The following is a 10610-nucleotide window of genomic DNA, read 5'->3' as shown; positions in this document are numbered from 1 at the left end:
GTGGGGAAAGATCTGAAAGCTGAGAGTTTTGGAAGAGGTGGGGAGGGGAGAGAGGGGATGGCTCACTTTTCTTTTCTCTGAAGCTTAATACCATAATGAGACAGGCATGGTTCCTTTGGCCCCGGCTCTCTCTTATTAATGCATAAGGATTGCACGGGCCGGAGGATCTGGGGTGTGGAATAGCTGCTGGGAAACCAAAGAGCTTTTGGCCTGGGTGCAAATCATGGGAGTCGCTCCCTCCCCGCTCATCTCCAGCAGACGCCAATTGCTGAGGAAGGGCATACTCCAGCGTGGTGGCCTCGTGGGAGGAATGGTGTGAATGAGCAGAAGAGGGCTGGCCCTGCTCCGCTTCTTGTAGGTGGAGTCGAATAGGAGAAACCCTGAGTGCATTTGAGGATTGCACAACTTGACACAGTTGGAAGCTGCCTGGTGTTTTCATTTTTTTTTAATTATTATTATTGCCCCTTCCTTTTTTCCCCCTCAAGCAGCCAGCACTGGAACGGGGGAAGCGGGGGCTGCAGGTTGGGTTGGGGGGGGGTAGGTCGGGCTGCGCAGGATGCATTAATGGCAACTCAGGATGGCAAAATGGGGGCGCAGCACGGTAATAACTACTTCAGGATGGAGAGCAAGGGAAGGGGGCGATTACGGTGGAGGGACACTGGCAGACCTGACCAGGCTCAGATCTGGAACCGGGAGTGGATCTGGATTCGCAGGTCTGGAGCAAAGTGCACTGACGGTTGGATGGGGATCGCAAGTGAGGGCTACAGGCCCTAAGGGCTGGGGAGGGGGCAGTGGTTACCCGAGAGGGCTTAACTGTGGGTGGTCCATCAGTGAAATTTAATTAACCGCCTTAGTCTGCAGTCAAGTAGAAGGCAGGGTAGATTTGCACCTTATAGACTAATCAGAGTAGATGTACATCTATGCAGCACAAGCTTTTGCATGCTGTGGCTTGCCTCGTCAGATGCCGCCAAAGGAGGTGCGGAAAGTCGAGTATAAGGAGAGAGAAATTAGAATACAAAAGACCAGGGGGGCAGAGGTGGAGGGCAGTGCCAGGAGATGCAAGCACGCAAACCCATAGGTACAAAGGAGTCACCAAAGCTAACCCAGGTCCTTCAGTATCAAACCCTATATTTTCTCAGAAATGAGCCGCAGTTGCACAGGGACGCTTGCTTTCTTTCTTCCTGTGTCAGCTGGGGAATCCGGCAGCCCAAGGGGAGTGCAGAATCCCTGGGGATACGCAGCCCCAGAGGGCTTCCCCCCACCACCATGTGCCCCCGGGGATGTGGCACTGCTGGGCTCTCCAGGGAGAAAACGCACAGCGGTGAAAGCTGCTGACAAATTCTAAGGCTGAGATGAAAGCCCTTGTGCTGCCCCTGCTGCCTGCGGGTCCCAGCAGACTCCCTGGGCTAGAGGAAAGTGTTAAGGACACGTAAGAGTCTCCCAGAAGAGCCCGTCACCCCAAGGAGCTGGCCGGATACTGAAGGCGGGAGGTACAAGCCAAGTGTGAATCTCGTTAACTTGTCCTTCCAAAAATCTCTGCGAGCCAGTTTGAGGCTGGAGGCCCGAGAGAAGCCGACGACTTCAGAGGCTCTTGAATGCATTGGGAGCCGAGAGGAGCTATGTCTCCGTTTGTTTTAAAGCGGCCGGGGGAGAAAAGGGCAAATTCGGTGTGTCTGGTGTTTGCTGAGAAGTGCTGTTCCCTGCAGGGACCTTGCAGAGAGGTCCCTGGGAGGGTCTGTGCCCAGCCTGAAGCAGGGGAGCCTGGCTCTTGCCCAGCAAGAGGAGGGAATTGGGAGCTGGTGAAATGATCAACACGGGTTTCCAACTCCAAGGCAGCCCTTGCTGTGCCGACCGGGAATCCCTGAACATGTTCTCTGTAGACCTAGATCCGTTGACGCACGGCGCTGGAAACCAGCGCACCTGATTTCCATGCACACCCGCTGCCTCCAGCAACTGGCTGGACGGCGTCGGTCCTGCTTCCCGATGTCATTGTGGGCTCCTCTCCTCAGAGATCCTGTGCTGCAGGTCCCCCAGCTGGGGAAGAGTTTGGGCCTGGAAGCCTTTGGAAAGCAGCTGGCTGTGAAGAGGCTGCAGCATTTTGGTGTCATCTCAGTCAACTGGGCTGTGATACAAAGCTGGCTGGTGCCTGTTCTGTGCTCGCTGGCATCGTGGGGGGCCTGGCGTGCAGAACTTGGCCGAGGCACCGTTCACAGCTCATGTTTCCCAGATGATTTTGACACGAGACCTCCCATCCATCCCTTCGCATATCCGTGCTGCCTGGATCAGCACAGGCAGCTTGGGCCTGACATTTAAAATTGGGCCTGAGCCACCACACTCAGTTCTGGGCTTCAAATGCCGGCCCAGTTTAGTCTGGGAGCGGTGGAAGGTGTTATTTTCATCGATTTCATAGACATCAGGGCTGGAAGGGACCTCAAAAGATGATCGAGTCCAGCCCCCCGCACGCCCCAGGGGCAGATGTCAGCTGGGGTCAAAGGATCCCAGCAAGATAGGTGTCCAAATGTTTCTTAAAAGAGGACAAGGTCTCTAGTGAGATGGAGGTCTAGGTTCGGCTTTGGTCTTCAGACACGGTGGAAGTTCCTGGGTGTCTAGCCTGGGTTTTGTCCTTTTCTTTGTTTGCTGCTGCAGGAGTCAGATGTCGGATGCCTCCCGCCCCCAGGTACCCAGGGAGTTCGCTCTCATGTGCCGGGCCTGTAGCTGAGATGGAAAGGCAGGTGAGCCCCGCAGGAGGTGCAAGTGCAATGGGCTCTCCTGGGACTCGTTAACTCTTCACCCTGGTACAGGTGCTTTGTAGAAGAGGCTTCGGTGTGCCCAGGTTGCACAGCGAGCCCTGTGTTGTCCCAGCACGGCCTCGGTGGTGGGAGCAGAGTGGCTGAGAGGGCCAGCTGACAGATCTGGGTGTTAGCAAGTGTTAAAACACCCGGGGTAGTTTTGATAGCGGGGTGAGCGGCTCTTTTCGTTAGTGGCAGGGCTGTCTGGAAATTGTTTGCTTCCCGTGGAGCACCGGGACCCGTGCTGTGGGCGCACAGCAGCGCTTTCCTGGGAGGCCTATTGCTTAATGAGCAAGGAGCTCTGCTCCGAGGTAGCCAGCATTAGGTGTTGGAGAAGGGGTGCCGTCAGCTCTAATAAGCCCTGACGAGGATACGTGGTGGACTCTGACCAGCCCTTCTGCTCCTGAGCTCCAGGGTTGCAAGGAGCTGGCAGTGGGGTGCATTGGGAAGCTTGGCTGATATGACTTCCTTTAGTCTGTAAGAGGATAAGAAAGCCCCCCGCTGAGTGGAAGTGGGGCTGGTGTGAACGTGTCCATCGGGGGCCATGGTACTCGGAGCCGAAGAGATCAGAAAGAATTTGTTTTCTAGGCCTCACCGTAATAAGTGATGCCAGTCTCTGGCACAGGGTTGGGGTGGGCACTGCCACTCGGTTCTCAGGGAGGTTTCAAGCCAGCAGGAAACTTGCTGCTTCTGTCCGGCTCTGAGTCTGCAGATGGAAAGGATCCCAAAGGAGCATGGAGCGGGACAGGGTGTGAAAAGATGGGACATCACCAACTCTGAGCTCCAGTGGGCTTCTATGGGGTTGCAGAAATTTCCCGCCAGCAGGGAGTTTTGGCCCATGGCTGGGAAGGGCCAGGTTTTGTAAAGATTTGAGTGTCCATCAATTCTCAGTGGGGCACTTTAGGTCTGGATTTCAGAAGAGCCCAAAGCGTTGGGCATCAGTTGGCTGCTGAGGCCTCTTGAGAACCTGCTTCTCGACATCTCTCCCCCTGCAGCTTTCCCTCTGCAATATGGGTGCCATAGTGGGCTGAGTCCTTATTGATTTGTCTGTCTGCACAGTGCTTTGAGGTGGCTCTGAATAGCTACCAACTTCCTGGCTTCTGTCCACCAGGGTCATAACTTGCATGTTACTCGCACGGATAATTTTTATATTTGATTTCTTAAAATATAGATGTATATAAATATTATATATCTTGGCAGTCTCGGTTTCTAGCCACCTGCTGTTTCCGCGGGAGGCCAGATGGGTTTGCTAACCTAACAGCCACTCTGCTCTCCTGGGGCGTATGACCCTATTTTGGAGTTTATGGAAATAGGTCGAAATGCCTCAAAAACCTCACTGCAGTCTGCCCCCTTTTGCTCTCTCAATGATTGAATAGGGATTTCTTCAGTGCTAGGCCTGACCTTGTGACCCAGGGGCCCCAAGATGCTGAAAAACTGTAATTGTTAAGGGCTAGGCGCTTCCCAGGGTGGCTTGCTGTTAGCTGCTCTCCTTATGGTATCACCTAGATTAAAAACCCATTTTACAGTGCCCCACGAAAGCCTAGGGGCTGGGTCCTCCTGTCCTGAAGAGCCCTTAAGACTGGATTATCGAAGGCATTTGTGATGCGGGTTGGCTGGTAGTGGGATTTGGAAAAGTGCCCAAGTTCAGCATCCATCTTTCCCAGTGGTTTCCAATAGGAGTTTAGAAGCCTATCCTACTTAGGCACTTCATAAATCCCACTGAAGACCAGCGTACGTCTTGAAAGGCCTCTACACCCTTGTTTCCCTGACTGACCGTCTACATAGTCAAAGGAGGGATGAGGGAGAGAGGGGGGAAGAGAAGAGAAGAGAAGAGGCAAAGTCCGTCACCCAACACAGCAGTGACAGATCCTGAAATAGTCCCGGTCTCCTGTGACCCAGTCTGGTAGCCTCGCCCTCCTGCTTCTCCAGTTGCCATCTCTTGAATTGCTTAGGTGAAAAGCTGGCCTTGATTGATGTATAGCAATCCAGCATGTGACCAAGCATGCCTTATTCTGGCCACCGAGCGTCTTTAATGTGACTCCAGAAAGCCCTGTGCAATGTGAGACGAGGTGTTGCTGCGGTTGCAGTTGTTTTTTTAAATTTTTTTTTTTTGTTTAACCTCTCAGTCTCTTCTAATTATAACCCAAAGGAATTAATTCACATTCTGCACTAATGACCTGGAAAGGGCACGGTGCTGCGTTAGACTTTACAGGAGCCAAGGAAAACTCTGAAGAGTTGGAGAGCCTGTCTGAGGGCTGTGCTGGCTGGCCGAGGTATCAAGGGACTCTCGCTGAGAGCAAATGCGTGGGACAAAAGGATCTAGCTGCTCTTGTGGCTATAGCGGTGGCCTGAAGAGAGCTCGGATTCAGTGCTAAGCTGCACTACAACCTCCATATGTGACCATCTGTAAAAAGAAAGTAGTAGAGAGGTAGGAAATGCACTGCCCCCACCCCCAGCCCTGCTCAGCATCCCCTTGCTCTGCCCTCAAGGGGAAAGAGCTTGTGGCTGCCTGTTGTGGAGAGCTCCCCTGGCTCAACATCAGGTCCCACAGAAAGTTTTGTGGGGCCAAGCAGCAGGTTGGGCTCTCGCTGTCCCCTTCAGGCTGAGGGTGTTCATTGGGAGGGTCCGGTTCCCACGCAGAGGAGGGAGAAACCAGAGGAGACTGAAGAAAACTCCATCCCTCCGCTTTCCTAGTCTGCTCTCATGCTCCACTACTCCCATCACTTCCTCTACTGCTCTCTCCTCCCTTCCTCCCATTGCTTGCTTTATAGCAAGCTCTTACGCTCCAGGTCAGATGGGCAGCGTATGTGTGTTAGCTCAGCTCTTTCATATGCAGGGTATGAAACAAACACTGCATGTAATCCACCTTGTCCCAGAGGGCAGCAGACCTCCTCTCTCGAACTCCCTGAGCAGCAGCAAAAGCCAGCTGCATCCTTGAATGCAGGCTGGACTTCAACTCGGCGTAAGTAAGGGGCCAGCTGGGTGTTGCGTGCCACCCCTTTGACAGTCCCTTGAGCTCGCCCCCCTGCCCCGACAGCCCAGCTCAGCGCTCCTATCCGCAGTCACGCTCGAGAAGGGTATGAATCGCAAAGCTTAGGTGCACATCTAACACCCGCCGTACGCCCCTCACCTCCCGTAGCAAATGCTTTGGTTAAACATCCTTACGAATTCAAACCTCGCCCCTGTACCTCTCCCCGCGGAGCAGTGCCTGTGTTGAGCTGCGGCGGTTGCAGACCTGAGCCAGGGCCAGGGTGATGTGCGTGGTCTTACTTTGACTCTTTAACTCAGCCCTGTGAAGGGAACTTAACTTTGCTCGCTTGCTCTTTCTCTTCCTCCCCCTCCCTCCCTGGCCTTCCCCCCCTTCATTTAATTTTTGCAAGGCAGGGAACTGATCTGTGGCGCTGGGAGTTATCCCAACCCTGAAGTTCCTTCTCTTCTGCCCTACTGGAGGAAAGGGTGCTTGTGTGAGGGATCAATTAATGGGAGCCCCTGCCCTCTGCTCCCCAGAGCTAGGTTCCCAGCTTCTGGTTCCCTGACACTGCCCCGTAGAGGGAGAGCACTTGTTTATAGCACACTGCGGGTTTTTATAATCCTAAGAATGACTCTCAGAGACATTGTCTGTCTCGGGGGACTGGAGGTCACGTCAATGGAAAGGAAATCTCTGACTGGGAGTGACATCTCTTTAAGAAGGAAAAATACCATGCTGAGATCATGTCAAGTTTGGCATGGAAGAGAGAAGGGACTTTGGGACACTTGTGCTTAAGACTCAGGCTGGGAAGAGGCAGCATTTGAGCCCAGAGCCGGATATGCCTTGGGAGTGAAGAGGAGAAGATGAGCCACCATAGCTTGAGAAGTAATGTAGCTGTGGATGTCCTCGAGAACAATGCCAAAAAGCCGTATCCTGCCTGAGGTCAGACAAGCTCATTGCACCCGCTCCTCCATTACCCTCCTCTCCTCCTATATCCTAAGCCCCTTCTGCACATGCCCTGGGCCCCGCTGCTAAAAGTAATTCCCCACCAGTAACGCTGTGACCCACGAGAAGGAATCGGCCTGTCCTTTTTCTCATCTGGACACCCAGAACACCGAACCTGCTATAGCTCTTTTAGTAGCTATGTACAGCATCTAGGTAGCTCTGGGAATTTACCTGGGAGTTTTCCCCTCTGGGTATAACAGACCAATGCAAGCATTAGGATATTAAACTAGAAGGCTCACTAGTTTGTTGGTAATGGCACTTTCAGGGTTTGGAGAGCTGGGCTGAATACAGAGCTGATTCCTGCCATACTGGTGGCAACTTGAATCACAGGCAGGCAGGTCTGGCCAGAAAAACAAGAGTCTCGTTTTGTGAATTAACTTGGGAGGATTTGAATACGACCTGGAAATGAGACCCTTCAACTTCCCATTTAAAACAAAGAAGAGAGATGCCCCCAGTGATGGAGCAGGTTTCCATTTGGGTCCGCTATAACCCAGTTGAATGTCTCCGTCAATGGGGTCATGGTGTTCTGGGTTAGTGTGCTCTGCTGGATTTGCTGGTCAAGCGGAAAACATCATGAGCCAAAGACTCCGTCTTCAAGCAAGTTTGATTGAAATTCATGTGTACCGATCCAAGATGGTGTAGTGGGACAAAAAGAGGTACTTTTTACTGTCTTTAGGGAGGATAGGTATGTTGGGGGATATGGTCCTCTGAGAGACTTTCTGGGTCATTGGAAAACATCATGAGCCTTAAATATCATGAGCCAAAAACTCCTTCTTTGAGCAAGTTTGATTGAAATGCACGTGTACCAATCCAAGATGGTGTAGTGGGACAACTATTTTTTACTGATTTTGACTATCTTTAGGGAAGATAAGTATGTTGTGGATACCACCCTCTGAGAGACTTTCTGGGTCGAGCATGAGCGTTCATGTGTCTGGCCTTGTACACGGGCGATTGCTAGACTCTTTGGAACACTTACGGGACAAATAGAGGACGTTTTGGAGCATGGGATGGTACAGAAGGTTTTGGGCAAAGGCAAGGACAAAGGGCCCTTGGAGTCTGTGCATCCATGCCTAGCTCAAAGCATCTGGGTTCTTGCATCTGTTGCTTGTAGACACGTCTGTTCATTTTATTCCTTGGATCCATAACTGCGCTAGTTGTGCTGAGCTGGTGGGATGTTCGAGAGTTATCTGTGATCACACAACGCAGCCTTCAAAATTGCAGCTGGGAGCCTCACACTATGAAGAGGAAGCTGCAATGTTATAAATGCATGGTGGGGTGGGGGTGGGAGGGGAAAACACCTGGAATAAGGATGTGGGTGTGCGGGGAGGGCATAATAAAGTACCAAGATCAGGCCAACCTCCAAGGAGACCCTCATGCATGAGAGCTACTGCTCCCTGAGACACTGGGACAAGGATCTTGAGCAAAATCCAACTCTTGATGTAGGCTGCAAATTCAGCCCCGGGAGAGTCATTTGTACCAGGCTGTGGTTTCCAGTATGACGGTGAGCTTCTGTTGCTTGAGCAATGGTCTGGGAATCGGGAGCTCTTGAGTTCCAGTCTTGACTTGAACTCCCTCGGTGACCTTGAGCAAATCCCCCAGCCTTTTGGCCTATGAAACGGCCAGAGGGCTTCCTTAGCACACAGCAGGAAGGTGAGAAGAAGGAACTACAAATGCTTTGGAGAGGAGTAGTGCTGTCAACAGGACATACCCATGTAGGATGTACCCATGTATTACTTGAGTATCCTCCAGAGATGCATGCTTCTGGCTGCTGTGATGAGTTATCAGTAGAGATATAAGGTCACGGGCCTCTGATCTCCATTGGCCTAGGAGAGGTTTCTGGAAGGACAGTGGAAAATGACAATGAGCCAAGAAACATGGTCTCTGGGGGGTGGCATGTGGCAAGAGGAGCTTCTTAGTGAATCCCTGCTTGGAGAGTAAAGGGTGAAATGAAAGGTCAGTCAGGTGGTGAGAAGAGGCTGGAATAGTGGATAGGCCATCTCCCATGTCTGGGCTTTCCACCATTGAGCCTGCTTCCCTGAATAACATCCCTAGCTGCCATCTTTCCTCCAGTTGCTCCATCTCCAGGATTAGAACTGACCAAACCCATAATTACCGTGACGAGCTGAACTCTTCTTGGAACTACCTAAATCAAATGCTTCATTGGTTTCTGATTCTCCAGCTGCCATCCCAGCTCTCGCGCTGCTCCTGCTGGAGCCCGCAGTATGCTTTTGCTGCTTTCTCAATTTCTCACACGGATGTAGAGTCAGGCAAGCAATTCATCATGAATAATTTATCTCACTAATTTATTAACTTGAAAAATGTCATCTCGTTCCCTCCTCAGACTGTCCGCAAGCTGATTGCAACTTTCCTAAATCTACGTGAATTAATTCACCACATCGTTTCCATGAAAGGAATCTTGGCTCCATTCACTATTTGCAAATCGTGTGTTGCAAGTTTTGTGTTTGATCATCCTCAACGCGATCATCTTTGATTGGCCGTATAGGGGCCAATATGCTGGATTTCTGACACGTTGTTGAACAAAGCCGTAATTGCATGAGTCAGGTTTCCAGTGCAAGCCCCTGCACTAACCGATCAATTTGCTTTCTGTGAATATTGCCTGATATTCTCTAAACTTTCAGCCTTTCCTTGACCAGTCCTGCAAGGAAGAATTTTTCTGGCTAGAGCATAGAGGGGATTTAATAGCAGCCTTTAACTCCCTGAAGGGGGGTTACAAAGAGGATGGAGCTGGCCTGTTCTCAGCAGTGGCAGATGACGAAACAAGGAGCAATGGGCTCAAGTTTCAGCAAGGGAAGTTTAGGATGGATATTAGGAAGAATTTTCTCGCGAGGAGGGTAGTGAAGCACTAGAACAGGTTACCCAGAGAGGTGGTGGACTTTCCATCCTTGGAAGTTTTTAAGCCCAGCTAGCCAAAGCCTTGGCTGGGATGATCTAGCAGGGGGTTGGACTAGATGTGACCTCCTGAGGTCCCTTCCAACCCTCATTTTCTCTGATGCTGTATCTGCGAAGCAAGGGGACAGGGCTGTAGCTGAAAGATTTACTTAAAACCCCCAAAGCTTAGCAGCGATCTTTCCTTGTCAGCATTCACCCAGCTCTGCCCGTGTGACTGCAGCTAGCTCTGTTTATCTGGCACGAGAAAGTCCACAAAACTCATTCTCTCAGGACTGGCCTGGGGAAGCCAGACAGGATTTGCAGTCACTGCTGATTCTGATCCCCCAGGAGGAAAGCAAGAGGGAGAGGAGCCCTAGTGAGGAAAAGACTAAACTTACCTGAGTTTCTGATGGCCCCAAAGAGGGTAGAGAGAAAAGGCTATTGAGGGGTGGGGATGGGACAGGAAAACCACCTGTCACATTTAAAATCTACTAGCATTTGGGCATCCAACTCCTTTAGGCTCCTCTTGAACATCCCAGTTTCTGACTAGTTCCTCTCGTGCATCTCGGGGCTTCTCGAACATGCTCAGCGTGGGCTGCAATACAACAGTAGACTTTCCAGCCTCCTTGGCACCCTCTAGGGAGACCAGTCAGGCCCTAAAGCATTTGCAGCAGTGGCTGCCATAGACAAATGACACTAAGAAAGATATGAATAACAGCATTTGTATCTAAGGCTGTCTAATAGTTGGATACTGAGGAGAACCAGCCAGTACCAGGGGCCTAGTGCCTTGCAGCCCTGGGCCCTGCAGCAGTGCAAAGGAAATGCTCAGTGCTGCCAACCTGGTGTGGGGGCATGTTTACAGCGCTGCTGGAAATAGTTTCATAGTTTCTAGGGTTGGAAGGGACCTGAGCAGATCATCTAGTCTGACCCCCTGCCATGGCAGGAAAGAGTACTGGGGT

This window comes from Crocodylus porosus, unplaced genomic scaffold (genome assembly GCF_001723895.1).
Source record: "Crocodylus porosus isolate Cpor-Errol unplaced genomic scaffold, CroPor_comp1, whole genome shotgun sequence".
Lineage (NCBI taxonomy): Eukaryota > Metazoa > Chordata > Crocodylia > Crocodylidae > Crocodylus > Crocodylus porosus.
The sequence above is the reverse complement of the archived record's forward strand: the minus strand, read 5'-3'. Positions refer to the sequence as shown.